General features: G+C 32.6%; 1 long non-coding RNA gene across 1 annotated transcript; it reads left to right on the top strand.

The window, feature by feature from the left end:
* Window positions 1-4815: 4815 nt before the first annotated feature.
* LOC140440670 (uncharacterized) lies at window positions 4816-6656 on the top strand. The gene is made up of 2 exons (XR_011950908.1): window positions 4816-5449; window positions 5744-6656. It is a non-coding gene; the product is annotated as an uncharacterized lncRNA (long non-coding RNA).
* The last annotated feature ends 13604 nt before the right edge of the window (window positions 6657-20260 follow it).

Here is a 20260-nt window from a genome sequence, read left to right as displayed (position 1 = left end):
AAGAAAGTAAGAAATATACTGCTTTTGCTGTCAGTGGTAAAGGTTTATTTCAATTTGTTACTATGCCTTTTGGTCTTGTGTCAGCTCCTCAGACCATGTGTCGTCTGATGGACTTAGTCATTGGTCCACAATTGGAACCATATGTGTTTTATTACTTAGATGACATTATAGTTGTCACTCCTGATTTTGATTTACATATTGAGATTTTAGAGAAAGTATTTTCTCGCCTTAAAGAGGCGAATTTAACAGTTAATATAGAAAAATGTAACTTCTGTCGTCCTAATCTTAAGTTTTTGGGATATGTTGTCGATAGTCGAGGTTTGCAGACAGATCCTGATAAGGTAACTGCTATCAAGGATTTTCCAACACCGAAAACCACTACCCAACTACGTAGGATCTTGGGAATGTGTGGGTATTATCGTAGGTTCGTACCTTCCTACTCCACCTTATTGTCTCCACTTACTGATCTCCTTAAAAATAGGAAAAAGGGCCAGACTATTACCTGGACTTCTGAAGCCGATGATGCTTTCCGGCGTATTAAAGAAACTCTCACTAGTGCTCCTGTCATGATGTCTCCACATTTTAACGAACACTTCTATCTCATGACAGATTGTTCCAATACCGCTTCAGGTGGTGTCCTCTTTCAGATGAAAGATGGAGCGGAACACCCTATAGCTTACACTAGTAAGAAACTCAACAAAGCTCAGAAGAACTATTCGACTACAGAGCGTGAACTCCTAGCTATTATTCATGGCTTAGAGGCATTCCGGTATTATTTAGAGGGTCGTAAGTGTACACTCATTACCGATCATAGCTCTTTATTATGGCTACATTCCATGCGTAACCCATCACAACGTTTATCCCGTTGGATTTGCAAACTATCAGCTTTTGATTACAACATTGTACATCGCAAAGCCAATGGTGTCGTAGTAGCTGATGCTTTGTCTCGTACCTTTGATGTTAATATTCTCGATTTGTCTAGTTTAATTCCAGATGCATGGTATCAAAAGATGTTGGTTAGGGTTGCTCAAGAACCGGATCGGTATCCTGATTTCAAAGTGGAAAACAATGTTCTTTACAAACATATTGTTAGTTCCACAGAAGTTTTAAATAATATGTCGGATTGGAAAATAGTAGTCCCCACAGCAAATAGGGATGAAATCTTGACTTCATTTCATGATAATGTGACAGCAGGTCACTTTGGTTTTTATAAAACGTTTAGTAGAATAGCTGAATTATATTATTGGCCTGGCATGCGGTATACAATTAAGCGATATATATCCAGATGTAAAGTTTGTGCTACATGCAAGCCCAGGAATATGCCACAAGCTGGATTAATGGGTTCCTTTAGGAACATTAATTTCCCATGGCAGATGATCTCTATGGATCTTATTGGACCATACCCCCGTAGTTACAATGGGAATACATATTGTTTGGTAGTTGTTGATTATTTCACAAAATTTCCTTTAGTTTTTCCTCTTCGTAAGGCTACTGTTCCTGCTATTGTTAAATTTTTAGAGGAGCAAGTCTTCTTGTTATTTGGTGTTCCACAGATAGTATCGTGTGATAATGGTCCTCAGTTTGTATCTAAGGCCTTTAAAGACCTCCTCAGTAAATACAAGGTACAAAAGATTTTTTATAACGCTGCATATCATCCACAGGCGAACCATAGCGAACGGGTGAACCGCAGTATCGTAACTGCTTTAAGATCTTATACTTACGAAGACCATCGAGCTTGGGACCAATATATCCATTCCATAGCTCAGGCTATAAGAACGTCTGTCCATGAGATTACTAAATGTTCTCCCGCTTATCTAAATTTTGGCAGAAACGTGCCTTTATCCGGTAATTATTTTGGTTTAATTTCAGAAAATTCTGTAAATCTTCCTCAAATTTCAGAGAACCTCCATCGGTTAGATGATCTTCAGCATCTACCCCCGATTTTTGCCGATATTAGGAAGAAGTTGAAATCTTCTTACCTTCGATCACGAGGTCATTATAATCTGAGAAAAAGAGACTTGCGATTCTTTGTTGGCGATCGAGTATTGAAACGGAACTTCGTTAAGTCTAGCAAGGGAAATGCGATTTCGGCCAAGTTCTGTCAGAAATACATTCCTTGTATTGTCAGTAAGGTAATTTCTCCTTTAGGCTATGAACTGAAAGATAGTTTGTCTAACAAACGTATCGGTCAATTCCACGTGAAGGATTTACTGCCAGATAATACTGTCAATGATTTGGACTCTTCATCATCAGAAGAAGACGTAACTTAACAACCTTGCTTAAGTTAATTCCTCCTTCTAATTTTTTTTTGGTAATACTTGATTGGTTCATGATTAGGATTTGGATAGGATTTTGATTTGAAAACCCCGGATAAATGCTACGTTGTATTTATTTTGAATTTTGTTACTACTAAATTTTTATTGATAGTTAAATAGTAGTTTTTACATAATTATATACCGTAAATACTGGTACAGAACTGTCATCCTTGGTACATAGTTGTTTTCATACGGTTTGGGTATGTTTTATGTATGTTGGTTACGATTTTGATATTTGTATCGAGAAAGTTAGTATAAAATTTAGTATTAGTCTGGAAGGTTATTATTTTCATTTGGTCTATCTAGCCTTAATACTATACAGTTGAGGAATACTATATAGTTAACTTATATTTATAAGGAATCGGAAACAAGTTGATTTACTAAAGTCAACCCCAATCGATTCACTATACTGTCTTAATATATGTTGAGATGCATAGAGATACAAAGTGTTGAGATTACTCATCTTTGGCAAATTCTGGCTGTGTTGTTTAACGGTGTAGAACGTGGGTTCGAAACCTGTCAACCTTATCAATTGGTACCTCGATAAGGGGCGGATTTCATAGCTCATGGTTTTTGTCGTTATGATATACGCATCTTCCCAGATGTTAGATCTCCTGATAGTATAGTTAAATATAGTCTTTATATTATGTATCAAACATTTTAGATATCTGTCTTCAGTCTACTCATTTTTTATTAAACTATTGATTATAAGTTATGGTATTCTCACTGTAGTTAACCGTTTAATTTATTTAGCTCACTAAGTTTAGACCTTTTATAATATAGATACCTTTAATGATGTTCTTGTATAATGGACAAATGGATATTTTAGTTGAAACCTAACTTTCCCTACAAATTCAAAAATTTTGTTTAGCGACTAGAGACAACTTCAATCTGCAGTTTCATTGGAAATTGGTTTACGCGCGCTCTAGTCCTGCTTATTTTAGTATGTGTTTCTGTCGTCGACTATTTTATGGTTAATTCGTTAATAGGGATGTCTCCAACATCTGATGTGCTCTTCTTCTGGCTATTCTTATTCATCCATTGTAGCTTTATGCTATAGTTACAGAATTCCAGAATGAGTTAGTTATATTTGTCTTGATAATTCCATACTGGTACCTATACCTTCATTAGTTCATATAAATGGTCATAACCATTCATCTTCTTGGTGTGTAGAATTTGCTGGTTATGCACGTTAATCTGGGGTTTAGTAATTTTCAAGGACACGAAAGGGAGTCCTAGGAAGATGAGTTGGGATTCTTCCGGATGTTCGGCCTAGTCAACGAAATATTATTGAATGCCAGATTATTGCTGTATACTAGTTAAGGACTATACGACCGATTATTTTCTATGATGGTTTGACTTCATAACAGCATGTGAACTGAAGATAGGTGAATCCAATGTCGTCTCAGTCAGTAGTCACCTGGTACACAGTATACTTTATCCTTTGTTATAGCTTAAGGTTACGTATTGTGTAGCAAGAAGTCTTATATGAGCCTGATTGTTCTCCTTGAATATATATTAAATTTGAATCTGTTGTCTAGGGTAGAATCGATTTTGGATCTGGCTCTTGCTACCATTGTTTTTATTACGTTGGTACATCCGTAGTAATGTGTTGGTCGACATGTTCAATTTTATTTGAGTTTAGTTGTTATATTGCGAATGGTTATAAAATCTGTATGATTGTCTCACCTTGGATATGCAATATATATAAATCTGGTGTCCCTTGTTGAGTCAACTTGGTCTATCTTACCCATTCAGCTATAATTATCTGAGTATGTGGAGTTACATTTGGTTATATTTGGTATCTATTTTGGTCACTCCTACCTTTATTGGTAGTAGAGTGTTACAACTCCTTTTACGAGACTCTTAAATTTGTGGTTATTTTTTTTAATCGTTCGAGTCTTTTGTAAAAGTGGAAGTTGTTATTTATTTGGTTATAGTTGGTATGGATTTTTTGTCACTCCTACCTTTATTGGTAGTAGAGTGCTGCAACTCCTTTTTACACGGCTCTTAAATTTGTGGTTATTTCTAATCGTTCAAGTCCGATGTAAAGGTGGAAGTTGTTAGATACTTTATTTATATTTGGTGTGTGTTTTGGTCACTCCTACTCTTAATGGTGGTAGAGTGTTACGACTTCTCTTACACAGCTCTTAAATTTGTGGTTATTTTTAATCGTTCGAGTTCGGTGTACAGATAGAAGTTGTTAGTTTTTCGGTTATGTGAGTGTATATTTTGTTTGCTCCTACTTTTAGTGGTAGTTGAGTGTTTGTGGAGTTGAAGCAATTATAATATGGGGTTTTATTAAATCCGCTAGATTGACTTCAACAACTTTTGGTTTATCAGTTATTAGGTAAGTCACAGATGAAAGACTCTGTGCAATGAATTATATGTGATCAGAGCAGTATCTGAGTCACTATATTATGTAGTTTAGTATTCACACAAAGGTTTAATCTCACAGTGTGTGATTACTGTCAATTATGTTTAGCTAGTGTTTATTCCTTTAAATGTGGTTTCCACAGTTTAAACAACTTAGTATGTTTTAATTCAATATTTAAAAAAAAAATTACCTTTAGCTTTTCGTTATGCACCTAGAGGTATATTTATAAGTAAGTCAGTCCACATGTCATTTAATAGCTACAGACCATTTAATGGGTTTACTATCTTCAATAATTGGGTTCCCAGTAAGAAAAAAAAAGAAAATGGCTTTTCTTTTTTTTCCCGAGTTGTAGGAGATTGTAACGATACGATCGTTAATAATCTAAAATTTTGAACGTTAGCAAACCAAATCCCTACATTAACTACTAATCTGCCGCCGTTGGAGTATGCAACCCACAATACGATCTCATATTTCATTATTATGATTATCGATATCGATGATAAGATAATCGATTCCCTCGTCAAAAGGGAAAAAGAATAATGTAATGGCCATTTTGTAACAGAACTTGAAGGAGATGAGTTGTTGAGTTTGCGGCAGGCAGTACTTGAAGGGAGTAAAAAGAAGAATTTAAGTTATTTTATTGTTTTTTTTGGGGGAAAGGTGAAGAATATTTATATTGTTGTTTAAGACGTATTTAGTTTTGTGCATTAAGAAGTTACGTTGATTTATGGAAAATAAAACTCCCAAATAAGTTCTGGTAAGTTATCACACATCGTCCATTTAAATTTGCCAGTTCCCAATCATCTAAATCTTCTCAGCTTACTACAAATATCCAAATATCATTCCTATTTTTTATATATATATATATATATATATATATATATATATATATATATATAGATACAAATTATAATATATTCCAGTGCAGTAACACTATATTTTTGAGCCAAGGTCACCTAATGGCAAATATATTCTAGTTTTTGTTACTAGAACAAAAACTATAGATATTAAATACAAGAACACAGAATAAAAAAGTTTTCTTTTTTTATAGCCTGCCGGCTCCAACTTCCAAGTTTGGAATTTCATTTTATTTGGAAAGAAGTTTTAATTTGGGGAAGAATCACATTTTATTTGGGACAGAAGATTTTTTTTGATTTTGGGAAGAAGTACATTTTTATTTATGAAAAGGAGATTATTTGATTTGGGAGAAAGAACTACAACACTTGGTTGGTCTGCCAGTCCTTAAAGGCTGATACACGGAGCATAGGCTGAACCATCTTAGAGCCATCCACTACCTAAACACCGGACAGCAGATTAAGTAACTCCCTTTCCAACAAAAGAGTTACTAAGCACCATTATATTTTATTAACTTTATAATTTAAATTTCAATTTTTTTATAATATATACTTGGATACTTAGGCCTTCAGTCTAAGTGGGTTACAAACAGGTTTGTGCACAATCCCTGGGTAGTACCCTCAACTTGTTGAATCTTTTTACTTGTTTAAATTTGTCATTCTCTATTTACTTTGTATTTATTTCGTTATTAATATTTTACATAACCCTTATGATAAGTGGTCAGGATACATTATCCCATTTTATGATTACTAGTACGTACCTTTATTTTGTTAAATTGATGCATGTATTGTTCTAATGTCTTAACTGACTATTCTCATATTTTAAACTGCCCTTTTGTAACTTATATAAGTACTTAATTGTTTTATAATATTTTAATTATTATTTACTCCAAGTGAGTTATCCAACCAATAATCCCAGACCATTTTACCTCATTGCCAGAGGACAGTGTAAATCAATTGTTGTATATAATTATTATATTTTGGGTCATTTTTTTTAGGTAACTGTTTTTTTTTGTAAATATATTTTGGGGATATATTTTAATAATTGGTTAGGGTATATAAGTATAGGGTTGGGATAGTACATAAGATTTGAATATAGTGTATAAAGCATTTCTGATTTTTATTTGTTTCCTATCATTTATTTTTCAGTTAGTATATAATTACATATATCCCAAATGGGAGTGATATTCAAAATTCACCCTGGCGCCCATCTCAAGATCATCTTAGGATTGATCTAACTATCTTAGGTTACTACAGGCAAGCAAACGTACCAACCTCCTCTCTGAGCACTACTCTCATTCTTTTGAGCTAAGCCTATTCTATTGTAGTACTTCAAGTAAATTTTATATTTTCTTTTGTATTGGTTACATTCCCTGTTATTTAATCTTATTAAAATAATAATTGATTAATTTTAAATTTTATTTAACCATAAATCTTACTTAATTTCTAATATTGGCTTCACCATCTCAGGCTTTTCCTTTTAATGTGTCACAATTAGCTGTATCCTTTTTTTTTATCGGTAACAACTTTAATAGTAAACACACTTACTGAAAAATCAGAATTATTTGCTGAACATTTAGCAACCGTTTTCCAACCACAGACCAATGAAAAATATCAAGAAATTATTAACTATTTAAATGTAAAAAAACCATTAGTAAAGACAATAAGATTAACAACGCCAAAATAACTTAAAAAAGAAATCTTGAGACTAAATATTAAAAAGTGACCAGGAATTGACATAATAACATCAAAAATGCTAAAATAATTGCCAAAAAAGGGTATAGTATTTCTTACATATATATTTAACACAATATGAAGGTGTTATAATTATTATTGGCCTAACAATCTAAAAATTTCAGAAATAATTTATAATAATATAAATATATATATATATATATATATATATATATATATATATATATATATATATATATATATATATATATATATATATATATATATATATATATATATATATATATATATATATATTATAAGTAAGTAAACTGTAATGGCATGGTTTAAAATCAAAAAAATGGCTTTTTTCTAAAGAATGTTTGGCTAGGGCTTTTGTGTTTAATGTATTGGTCTGTACACTATGTTTGTGCGCAACAACTCTTCTATACAGTTTTATATTCAAATAAGTAGCTTTATTTACAACAGACCGACAAACCTAGGAAATATATATATATATATATATATATATATATATATATATATATATATATATATATATATATATATATCTATATATATATATATATATATACATATATATATATATATATATATATATATATAGTTTGTTATTTCCTGACCGTGAATATTTAAATAGATTTTTTTCATTTCCTAGGTTTGTCGGTCTGTTGTAAATAAAGCTACTTATTTCAATATAACACTGCATAGAAGAGTTGTTGCACACAAACATAGTGTACAGACCAATACATTACACACAACAGCCCTAGCCAAACATTCTCTAGAAAAAAGTCATTTTTTATTTTGAAAATGTAGAGATTTTGGAAAAGAACAAAATTACAACCAAAGATGCTTATTGGAGATGATTCACATAAAAAGATCCAAATTCTATCAATAATAAGACTGACATCAAAGATCTTTCCAATATGTATCACAATTTAATAAATTAAGTTGTTTTAAATGCACTATGGCAGATATTTAAGATACGACCCTGAACCACTCCTATTTTAAGATACCTGCCAGATATCATCTGTCAATGTCACATACCAATTTTTTAATGCATGTTAAACTTTTAAAAAGTTTAAACATGAAGTGTAATTCTATAACGTAATGTTTATAAAATAAAGTTCTTATTGAAAATAGCTGATGACAACCAATAGCTCGACGGTATAAAAGTATAGGTAAAAAAGTTAGGTAAGGTTCAAAGTATTATTCAGATTTAGCTATACGGGTCACACTCCCTCTAATTGATAAATTTACTTATCCCAGATACCTAAGGCATCAAAAGAATTAAGCTGTGGTGGGACTTTTTCGGTGTTATCGAGTGTTAAGTGATTTAATACGTCTGTGTATTTCCCAAAAATTTTCGTACGCATCTGGACTTCGAGATCAGTACAGCTTTCTGTATAACCTTACATATATGTTCATTTAGACCCAGCTTTCTTATTTTTTAAGGGGTTTTAAGAGGTTTACTTGGCGGTCTTATCGTTGTATTTAACACGCAGATTATTATTTTTAGGTATCGCCACATCGATTAGTGTTGTTTTTCTCATTATTTTTTTAACAAGTACGAGATATGGTCTATTATGTGCTACTCTTTGGTTTGTGAGCACAGTGCGATCCCAGTATAGCTTGTAGTTGTCATTTTCAAGAATACTCTCAGAAATGTATTGATAATATGTGAGATGGTTTATTTGAATAAGTCTTAGTTTGAAAGCTATCCCTTGAAGTATCTTCCTTACTGAGTCATGCTGTTTCTTATATTCAGTTACAGCAAATTCCTGGCAGCCTCCAATAAGATGTTGGATGGTTTCTTGGACTTAACATCCATATGGTCATTTGTCGTTTAACGATATTTAACGATAAGGATAAGGACCTGAGGATATTTAACAATATATTTCAGGTAATTTTTGGTTGGTATAACCTAATCTTCTTCTTCTTAACATGCCATATACCAAAGTGCGTAGGCGACTATCTCATTACTAGAATTCTGTTCTTGGCGGCGTAACACAGCTCGCCTGTATTGTGTATTCCTGTCCATTCTTTAATATTTCTTAACCAGGATAATTGTTTGCGGCCGGCTCCTCTCCTACCTTCGATCTTCCCTTGTAGGATTTACTGTGGTATTTCATATTTTGCTCCTCTCAATATGTGCCCAAGGTAACCAATCTTGCGTTTTTTAATTAATTCAAAGAGTTCTCTTTCCACGCCGGCTCTCTTAAGGACGTCATCGTTTCGAACTATATCCACCCAAGGTATGCGCATCATTCTTCTCAATGACCACATTTCAAATGCTTCAAGTTTATTGATAGATGTTTTTTTCAAAGTCCACGTTTCCATGCCATAAAGCAAGATGGACCATATGTAGCACTTGACCATTCTGTAGCGTATTTCGAAATTTAGGTTTTGATTAGATAGGAACGGTCTGAATTTCACAAAAGCTTGTCTTGCCATTTGTATTCGAGTTTTTATTTCTTGTTGTGGATCCGATTGGTCATTGATTGTGGTGCCAAGGTATTTAAAAGTTTTCACGCGTTTTATGCGATCGTCACCTAAGCATATTATCGGGATTTCTGGAGGGTTTCTGCTAATGACCATATATTTCGTTTTCAAAATGTTGATTTTGAGGCCATATTTTTTACCAATGCTATTCACCTTATCAAGTAATAACTGCTGATTTTCCAAATTATCAGTTATAATCACTGTGTCGTCCGCATAGCGTAGGTTGCTAATTGGTATGCCGTTCACCTTAATGCCTAATTCCGTGTCTTCTAATGCTTCCGCAAATATAATTTTCAACATATAAATTAAAAAGCATCGGAGAGAGTATGCAGCCTTGGCGGACACCTTTCCGGATTTCAAATTCATCCGTATATTGGTCTTGATCAATCCTCACCTTTGCCATTTGATTCCAGTATATATTCTGAATAATTCTGATCTCCTTCTGGTCAATGTTGGCCCTATGTAGTAGTTCCATCATGATATCATGTTTAACATTGTCAAATGCCTTCTCGTAGTCGATGAAGGTGAGGTAGCCTAGTATTAGGTGATAATACCTAATGATAGTGATAACTAATGATAGTGATACCTAATGATAGTGATACACCTAATACTAAATGGCAAATAATAAACCTTCTATTTCAGGAAATATCTGTTCTGATGTCAACCAATTAATAGTTCAACGCTATATTATCGACATAGTCTTGACTGACTTTATTGGGATGTTTCCCGTTCAGATGTTTAACTATCCAGGTGCGGATTTTTTTTGTTCTTAGTAAGATGGTTTATGTGCATTTCTGTTTGACTTAGTCTAATCAGTGTTGCGTCATCTACTGCACAATATGTGCTATGTAGAGTAAATGCATTTGAGAATAAGTTGTTCTTAAATTAGTGAACTGTTTTTTTACATGCTGACTTATATCCATAAGTCCTCGTCCTCCTAAATACCATGGTAATGTCGTTCTCTCTTCTGCACTTCGAGGATGGCGTTTTTGTGCCTTTATGTGTGTTTTATTTCAGTCCACATAAACTCTAAAGTTAATTCGGTGCTTGCTTTACTCCTACATATTTATACATGTCATTTAAGAAAGTTTCTACAGTTTTTAGCATATGATCTAAGTGGTTTCGAGCAAAAGCCGTTAGTTTCAAATCATCCCATCCATATAAAACAGATGATTAAGCTTTGCCACTACAGTATTATTGTTTTTATTGCTAAAACTTGAGTCAAGGGAGTTCAATAGCTGGTGCAGTGGGTTCATCGCTAGACAGAACCACAATGGACTCAACGAGTCTCCTTGGAATAGGCCTCGGTTAATTGCGATATTTTCCGTTTCGATATTGTTTTCACCAGGTATTTGAAGGTGAATTGTAGTCTTTATGTGCTGTATTACAGAGAAATCATCCAGGTATGCGTGCAAAATTTTATAATAAATTACCAGATGAATAAGATACAATACATTTGTAAAATCGAAAAACTTTAATAAGTAATAGATCTTATAACCAAACTTGAATCATATTCAGTCCTACTTGATATCATAATAAAATCCTTTAGAAAATGCCTAAAATTTTGTTTGATATTAATTTAATTTAAAATAAATTTTAAATTATATATCATGTATAGGTATTTACTTGATTATGTTTTAATAAGATATTTTGTAATTTAATAGGTATGTCCAATATTAGTACTAATTAATTATTTAGTGTATAATTGTATTTAAATTAAAGATTTTTTATTATATTTTTGTATTTGATAGGGTTCGTTTTAATTGGAGTCTATTAAAAAATTTTCAATGTTAACCGATTATTTTTAATAAAGCGGTTTATATTATATTCTATTCTAACAAAATTCACCTGTTTAGTAATATAATCAAAATGATTTTGATCATCGATTTCAATTTTGTAAAATCATTAGTGATGATCCAAATTTTTTTTAACATTTATTTTCCGAGTTAATGCAGTTTTTAGATTCGGATTCTAATCTAATTATGTATATTTCCCAAAATAAATACTCAACATTAAGAAAAGTTCAACGTTTAGAACGGTTTGCTTAGGTTTTATGTCAATGTTAAAAGACATAATCAAAAACGATGACAAGTATCTCGAGGTTTCCCTAATATTAAATACAACAGAAAAGACTTCCTCCACATTTTACCTTTGTAACCATTGTCTTATTTAATTAACGATTTTATTGTTTATACTTGTAAAACAGCATGATGAAAAACACCCGGTAAAATAGCAAAATTCTACACACCTCTGCTTCTTTTTTGTGTATAATATAGAAAGGAATATTTTTTTGACTAAACTGCTTTATATTTTTATAATCTTAAGGTAATTGACATTAACAGAACAATAACTTTCATAATATCTCCTGCAACAATGGAATTAAAATCAATTACAGTATCTAAGATACTTATCTGAAACACATTCACGGCTGTTATTTAATATAAGTTAATTGTTACAATAAGTTATTACACTAGAACGGCATTTCTACCTTTATAGTAAAAACTTATCAGTAGCACTTGACAGTAGCTTACCCTGTTGGTTTAACATAAGAAACAAACCGAAAAAATATATATTTGATTTACTTGATTATATTTACCATTACTTAAGCGAATTATGACATTAAAAGATGTATATGAAAAAATAAAAATACATGAAATTCAGTGTACAATTATGTTTGCAAATTAAAAATGGTACGTAATTTTTTATATAAAGCAACTAATGAAATAATAATAGGTAAGTTGAGCCCCATCCAACTGAATTAAGAAGATAACCGATATTTAGGTTATCAAATTGAGACCCGGGCATCGTAATTCTTCTGATTTCTTTTTAAGTTGTAAGTATTGGTAAGTTTATTTAATAATGTTGTTAATATCTAAAATCATAGACATGTAATACAAGATACATTGATGATTATAATACCAGCCCATTCCCTAGTGCGACACAGAAAACTGAAGCAAAGCAGTACCTACATATTTTTCTAATTTGCCAGGTTTATCGACCACGTCACCTAAATAACCAATAAGAAGACACGTTGCCGATAAACCAGGACCATTAGAAAAAGATGCAGGGACTGCTTTCCGTCAGTTTTCTCTGTCGCACTAGGGGAACGCGACTGTATTGCAGCAGTCAGTCTATTTTGTATTATATGTCTAGAATGGAAGAATAGAGTGATTTTTTTGGTTATGCATTTAGGGTAAACAAATATAAAAAGTAATACCACACAAAATATTTAGTAAGGTAAAAGAAATAATAAATTAGACTTACTCACAATCAATTTAATTTAACTATCCAGACGACTGGTTTCGCTTTCTACAATATGCAAAGCATCTTCAGGTCTCGATACGAAGTTAAATAAATGTTGAAATAATAAACCCATATTAGGGTGTTGTCTAATAAAGATAAACAAAGATAGATGATATAAATTACAGTAATTATGCCAATATTACATATCTGTGGTTTTTCAGGGCGTAGGAAATTTCGACAGTAAGCAGGTAGCGACTAAAATTTAATGGCAATTTTCGACACCAGCCCCAATTCCCGTTTTTATCTTACAGTTATATTTGACACCAAATAAATATAGCTGCGACATAAATAAAATACCATAATTAATTAATTTATTTATTTTAATAAAAGTAATGTGCATTTTATTTCTTTATATCTGTAATAATATCTAAATATAATACAACTAGTACCTAATTTTTGTACATTTTACCGTTAATATACTTGTATACAATGATTTATTTGCTATTATAGGAATTATAAGATACAGCTTTTATAAAATCTAACCTACGTATTTGTTGGGATCGTAGTTTATCCATCATTTTCTCCAAAAATGCCAATTTAGCCTTAACAGTAGTATCTTTGATTTTTGCTGGTATATGTAAACTATTTATTTTGACATAAGTGTCTACTTGAAATTCTTTTAACTTTTCAATAAAAATAAACATAGAAGGATGTGTTGAATAAAAAGAAGAATTAAATCTCGAATGAAAGGATTCACAGGCATTTGTGGTCCTCGCAATAGACGGATTCTGATTAGACCATATGTGTGGTGGAAATAGAGCGCTATCGAAAATTTAATTTTCCAGTAAATAATCTGCATATATATCAAGTGTTGCGTTTATAGGTTTATATGACATTAAATCATAAAGAAAGCATTCTTTAACTTCTGCTGGATTTAAATAAGTTAAACCAAACGTATGCCTTAACCATTTTCCAATTTCTGAATTTGTATCCTTATACTCTTGTACCAAACCCAAAGATTGAATTTTTTAAACCAGTTTTGGTGTAAGTGAAAACGGCATCCACTAATTTTTGCATTGGGCCACATATACAATAAAGTATAGTGAATTGCTTTTTCAAAGTCCACAAATATTTCAGTTGGCTCTAATGATAATTGAAATGTTTCAAAAATCTTAGACCTTAATAAAGAAAATAAATTTTTGTATTTCATTGACAATTTGTCCTTTAACAAACAGTATGCTAAAGGAACATAATGTCCATTTTCCAAGCCATGTATAGTAAATAATTGTAGAAAATATTTGGTACTGTATGAAAATGTACCATCCATATACAAAGTTTTTAATTTACACAACAAACGAATATTTGTCTCGCATGAAAATACAATTACATTTAATTCAGGATGATTTAAAAACAAAAAACTTTCATTGCGACAGGTTTTAGGAGAATAATTACTAACCGCGTTATGGACTTCTGACATGCTCCTTGGTAACGGACCTGGTAACAGTTTACGACGACAGTTGTAAATGTTCTTTCTTATGCTAGCTATGTCAGGAACCGTCAGCAAATTGGCATCACACTCAGCAACAGCAGTTCTTGTAATTTTGGCAGGCTTTTCCGATATGTCCTCTTGGGCTTTTCTTTTACATGCATTGGTTACCATCTTTACTTCAAGCTTTTTTGGATCGGCTTCATGATTATGTACCAAATCACTTCTTGTGATGGTGAGGTCCTCACAGCCTATTGTAAACACTTTTGCGGAACACTTAGTATTTCTTTGGATGCAGTGCCAAAATATCTCGCCGCTTTTTAACACTTTCTGTTTCGAGAACGAATGATGCTCCACCACTAATAAATCTCGACCACGGGAACTTTTTATGAAACTCATTTTTTAAATATCCGTATACGTGCACAAGTCAACGTCAAACAAGAAATAAATTACAACTGAAATAATTTAGTCACAAGTACACAAGTGCCACGCCCCCCGCCGTGACAATAAATATTGGGAAAACCCGCTTGTCCTGCTTGGGTGCAAATGTCCATCGCCGCTAATTACCTACCTACCTGATTCACGCCGCGGTGACGAAATTTCCTATAATAAAATTTGACCCTTCGATTACCTCAGGTACAAAGACAATTTGGTGTCGAAAGTTCGCCCGCCGGTTTTTCAAAATGAATAAAATGTTTAAGCAGACAAGGTAAGACTCACAAATTGGTAAAATAGTCTATTAAACTGTAATAAATTAATAAATGAACAAATAAATAAAACATTACTTACATGCCGGTACTCTATTAATTGATGGTTGAAAGAACATGGTTCAAACTATCCTGTATTGTTGATTGGAGAACTTAAGTCTGCTATTGTAATTGTTTCACAGTAAACGGGGAAGTTCTTGAGGAGACAGATTTTATCCAATGAAGCAGAGATAGGTGTAATGTGATTGTTTGTTTGATGAAAGTAATGTTCTATACCATTGAGTTATTTAAAAGTTATTTATATTTATTCTAGAGATATATTTATGAAATGTGTGTTATTTATTGAGATTTTATTGAGATTTATATTTATAAATAACACACATTTCATAAATATATCTCTAGAATAAATATAAATAACTTTTAAATAACTTAATGGTATAGAACATTACTTTCATCAAACAAACAATTACATTACACCTATCTCTACTTCATTGGATAAAATCTGTCTCCTCAAGAACTTCCCCGTTTACTGTCAAACAATTACAATAGCAGACTTAAGTTCTCCAATCAACAATACAGGATAGTTTGAACCATGTTCTTTCAACCATCAATTAATAGAGTACCGGCATGTAAGTAATGTTTTATTTATTTGTTCATTTATTAATTTATTACAGTTTAATAGACTACTTTACCAATTTGTGAGTCTTACCTTGTCTGCTTAAACATTTTATTCATTTTGAAAAACCACAGACATGTAATATTGGCATAATTACTGTAATTTATATCATCTATCTTTGTTTATCTTTATTAGACAACACCCTAATATGGGTTTATTATTTCAGCATTTATTTATCTTTGTATCGAGACCTAAAGATGCTTTGCATATTGTAGAAAGCGAAACCGGTCATCTGGAGAGTTAAATTAAATTGATTGTGAGTAAGTCTAATTTATTATTTCTTTTATCTTTTGAAATGGACGCACATAAGCAACACATTCATGATTTTAAAATATTTAGTATACATCATGACAGCGAATGCTGACTATTAAATCACACACATATATATATATATATATATATATATATATATATATATATATATACAATATTATCATACGTTTATAATGATTATTTAGGGCCCGCTAGGCCTTCTATATTGCCGTTTAGGCTTAGGCTCATACGTGAAATGTTACATTATGTGTTTTGACCGGATGCACTGAAAACGCATCCGTTTCTAATGCAATAGTACCGATCTGTCACACTATGCGTTTAGTCTGCTGCGGTTTGTAAGCGCGTTGCGATGTCTCAAAAAAATTTGAAAAAGAAATTATTAGCAATTTCTATATTTGAAGCGAAGGAAATGATGAGAGAACCAGTGAATCGCCAACATTGGGTTCATCCGTTTTTTTTTTAACGAGATTCAATGGAAAATTTTTAGAGGTTTTTCGAAAAGATTTGTCTTTATAATGATAATTTTTTATCAATACTACCGGATGTCAATTAAATCTTCGGATGAGTTGATGAAAATCTTACCTCACATAACAAAACACATAACAAAACACATAACAGAGAACAAATTAACAGTAACACTCAGGTACGTAGAAATCAGTAGATATACATGTAGATATCATGTATACTTAAGTTGGACACATATGGGAAACTATTTTATTATTAATTTTACGAAAAAAAAAAATGTATTATTCATAAAAAGTTCTGCAAGGTTTAAAACCCTGGACTCAACCATCAGATATCAAATTATATTAATATTGTGCAAGGTATGACAAAAAAATATAAATTTTGCTCAAAATTTTCCTCAAGACTAAAATACCGTTATTTTTCACAATATTGAAAATTGTTATTATAAAAAGTTGTTTGGAATTTTATTTTTTAGTATGTGATCAAAGTAGCTTATTTTTCTTTTCTTCATAGTGTTGAATATTTTCTTTTCTTTTTCATCTTTCTTAATGTTTCCGTGTTTGTTACGTGTTGCGTCCCTGCTATTTTCCATATTCTTTGATAACACCATATCTCAAAGCTGGCAAGTCTTTTTTCAGTTGCATACATAATTGTCCACGCTTCAACTTCATATAAAAGGACAGAGAATACGTAACATATCAATATTTTAGTTCTTATTTCTACTCCCAGTTTTCCATTGCATAATACCGATTTCATTTTATTGAAAGCGCTTCTGGCTTCTGGCCATCTCAAAGCCTTGCCACCAATATCATCATTTTTTTATTATTGTTATTATTGTAGGTACTTGTCCACAGCAAATAGTTCCCCAGCATTACAATTCAAATTTTATATAGCAAGATCTAGAATAGGAATAATAATTAGAGAAAACTGTAAAGCCATTTGGAACCGAGTAAAAACAATCAAAATGCGTACCATAGAAATGTGGTTGGACATTGCTGATAAATTCTACATAAAGACCAATTTCCCAAATTGTGATGGTGCCATAGATGGAAAACACATTTGGTGTATTAATCCTAGAAAAGGTGGATCGATTTTTTTCAATTACAAAAATTTTTTTTCTTTAGGTTTACTGACGGTAGTCGACGCTGACCTGAATTTTATTGCCATTGACGTGGGTGCATATGGAAGTAAAGTAAACTCTATCATATTTCGAAATAATTTATTAGGAAGAACTTTACTCGGGTCGACTTAATTTTACCACCACATCAATGTTTATCAAACACGAACGAAAATCCTCAACATTTTATAAGGGTTGAGGATGAGGTATTTAATATTGCATCCCATATTTTACGACCATATCCATCTCATGGAGTTGACCCATGCAAATGGCTATTCATTTACGGACTCACCAGATGTCGACACACTTTAGAGTGTGCATTTGGAGTATTAGCAAACCAATGGCAAATTTTCCACACTCCTTTTTTTGTAGAACTGAATTTTATTAATGAAATTATTAAAGCATCATGTTTTTTACATAATTTTATTTGTAAAAGAGATGGAACTAATTACGAATAGAGTGAAACACGCACCTTGGAGGATATGCCCATGCCCAATACATGTATTAACAATTTATTTGTTTTATTCAAAAAATAAAGTAAAAATGTAGAAATATATATATATATATATATATATATATATATATATATATATATATATATATATATATATATATATATATATATATATATACATATATACTCAAATAACAAATGTCTTACCTTTTTCGTGCCTTTTATTAGCGTTTAATTCTGCCCAATCGTCATAAAAATTTTCGCCAACTTCTATCCATGCTTTTTCTCGTCAATTTTGGCACTGTATTCTTTTACTCTTTTATCCCAAAGTGCTGGCTTATTCTGATTGCAAGTAATAAATTTATCAAGGCCGAACACTTTCCGGTCGTCAATGCATTTCGGTCTTCCGGTCTAGCCATCTTGCCGCAGGTAGTTGTGGCGATGTCTGCTAGATGCAGCAGGAACGCATAGTGTGACACATCTCATATAAAGTCGTGAGTTGTCGCCAACCCGTCGAACTGGAGTATTTCTAACGCATCCGGTCAAAACGCATAATGTGACATCGGGCAAAAGGCAGATCGGAAAGAACCTTAATCTCTTAATTAATAGTTTTTAATTACGTGGTACAACCACTACTCTGGAGCAGTGGTTAAGGTATTAGCCGGAACATGGAAAATCCGGAACTACCCTGGCGTCTTCTGTCCTAATGTCATACTGCCAGAAGATGTCAGGGTGTCTTGCTCCGTTCTATTAGATATCTAAAAAAGGTTTCCCCCACCGCCTGCCTGTCAGAATTCAATGGATGCGTTCTTAGTCTAGCAATACGACAATTATAAAAAACATATCAAGGACAAATGCGCAATTCGTACTTTTTCCAATAAAGTTATAGCTATTCCAGATGAAGCGAAGACTAGTGTTACTTGATCTTACGATCTGATTTTCGCCACTAACAATGAAATTACAAATATTTTTCCCGTTTCCTAGAGAATCCAGGAAGTGAATTATATCAGATCTAATGTTGGTAACTTCTAGAGGAGTAAACCTCGATAAAAGATCCCCATTATCACGGTGGAAGGCATCGTGCTAAAGATATGACAGATGTGAAGGTTAGAGCATCATAAACGATCCCTTCGGGATACCTGGCGACCTCCCGAAGTAATCCAGCCTTAACGCGGTAAGGGCGCACTGCCGCGTCGGACGAATAGCACGTCCCGACTCGTGAGAATTCATATGAATCCGAATCAATCAAAAAATGTGAAGATGAAAGACGAAGACGACCCAATGCAAACGAACAAGTACAATCCTACAGATAAAAACGTGAATGGGAATGAACACACGCAAGACGGAAAAGTAGACGAAGAAGAGCAGAGAAAATTTGAATTGGAACTATTGGAACAGAAACACTCAACACTGGTAGGGGAAGAGATTCTAGGAGAAACAAATAGGGAAGAAGAAGAAAAAGAGGAGGAAGACAAAGGAGACGAAGGTTCCTCCGCAGAAATAGTAGAGAATGCGAAGGCAGAATCCGAAAGAAAAAAAGAAAGCCAAGGGGAAGCAGGATGGCAGGACATAGAAGAGAGTATCCTGGCAACTTTTCTGTTCGATGAGGAGGAGAGAATTGAAATGCAACAAGTAAAAAAAGGAAGGGGGATGGTTTGGAGATTAACGAGAAATTTAAGAAGGAGAAATTAGAGGAGAGTAAGAAATACTCCGTAGAAACGGACAAAGAGAGGGTCCAGAGGAAGATGAGGGAGATGCTCGATATCCTGAACATGGATGGATCCATAGAAGAAGAAAGGATTAGAATGAAGAAGCTATTGGGAGAAATAAACACGATCCAAAATAAAGCCAGCCAAATCCAAGTGTCACAAGAGGAGGAAGAAGAGGAAACATGCGAGCAATGTCAATTAAAGATAGAACAGGAAAGGTAGAGGAAGGACACAGAAAAAATAATTGGGGTCCTAAACAAAGGAGGAGACTCAAACGCCTTTAGCCAAATCTATAAAAATAAATGGGAAGAAAAGGTCTTTGAAAAAACGAAGTGGGAACAGGGGGGCCTACAAGAAACAGTAGAAAAAAAGGAATGTCTAATAATA

This window comes from Diabrotica undecimpunctata, chromosome 5 (genome assembly GCF_040954645.1).
Source record: "Diabrotica undecimpunctata isolate CICGRU chromosome 5, icDiaUnde3, whole genome shotgun sequence".
Taxonomy (NCBI): Eukaryota; Metazoa; Arthropoda; class Insecta; order Coleoptera; family Chrysomelidae; genus Diabrotica; species Diabrotica undecimpunctata.
Note: the sequence above shows the minus strand (reverse complement) of the source record. Positions and strands in the feature narration are given on the sequence as shown.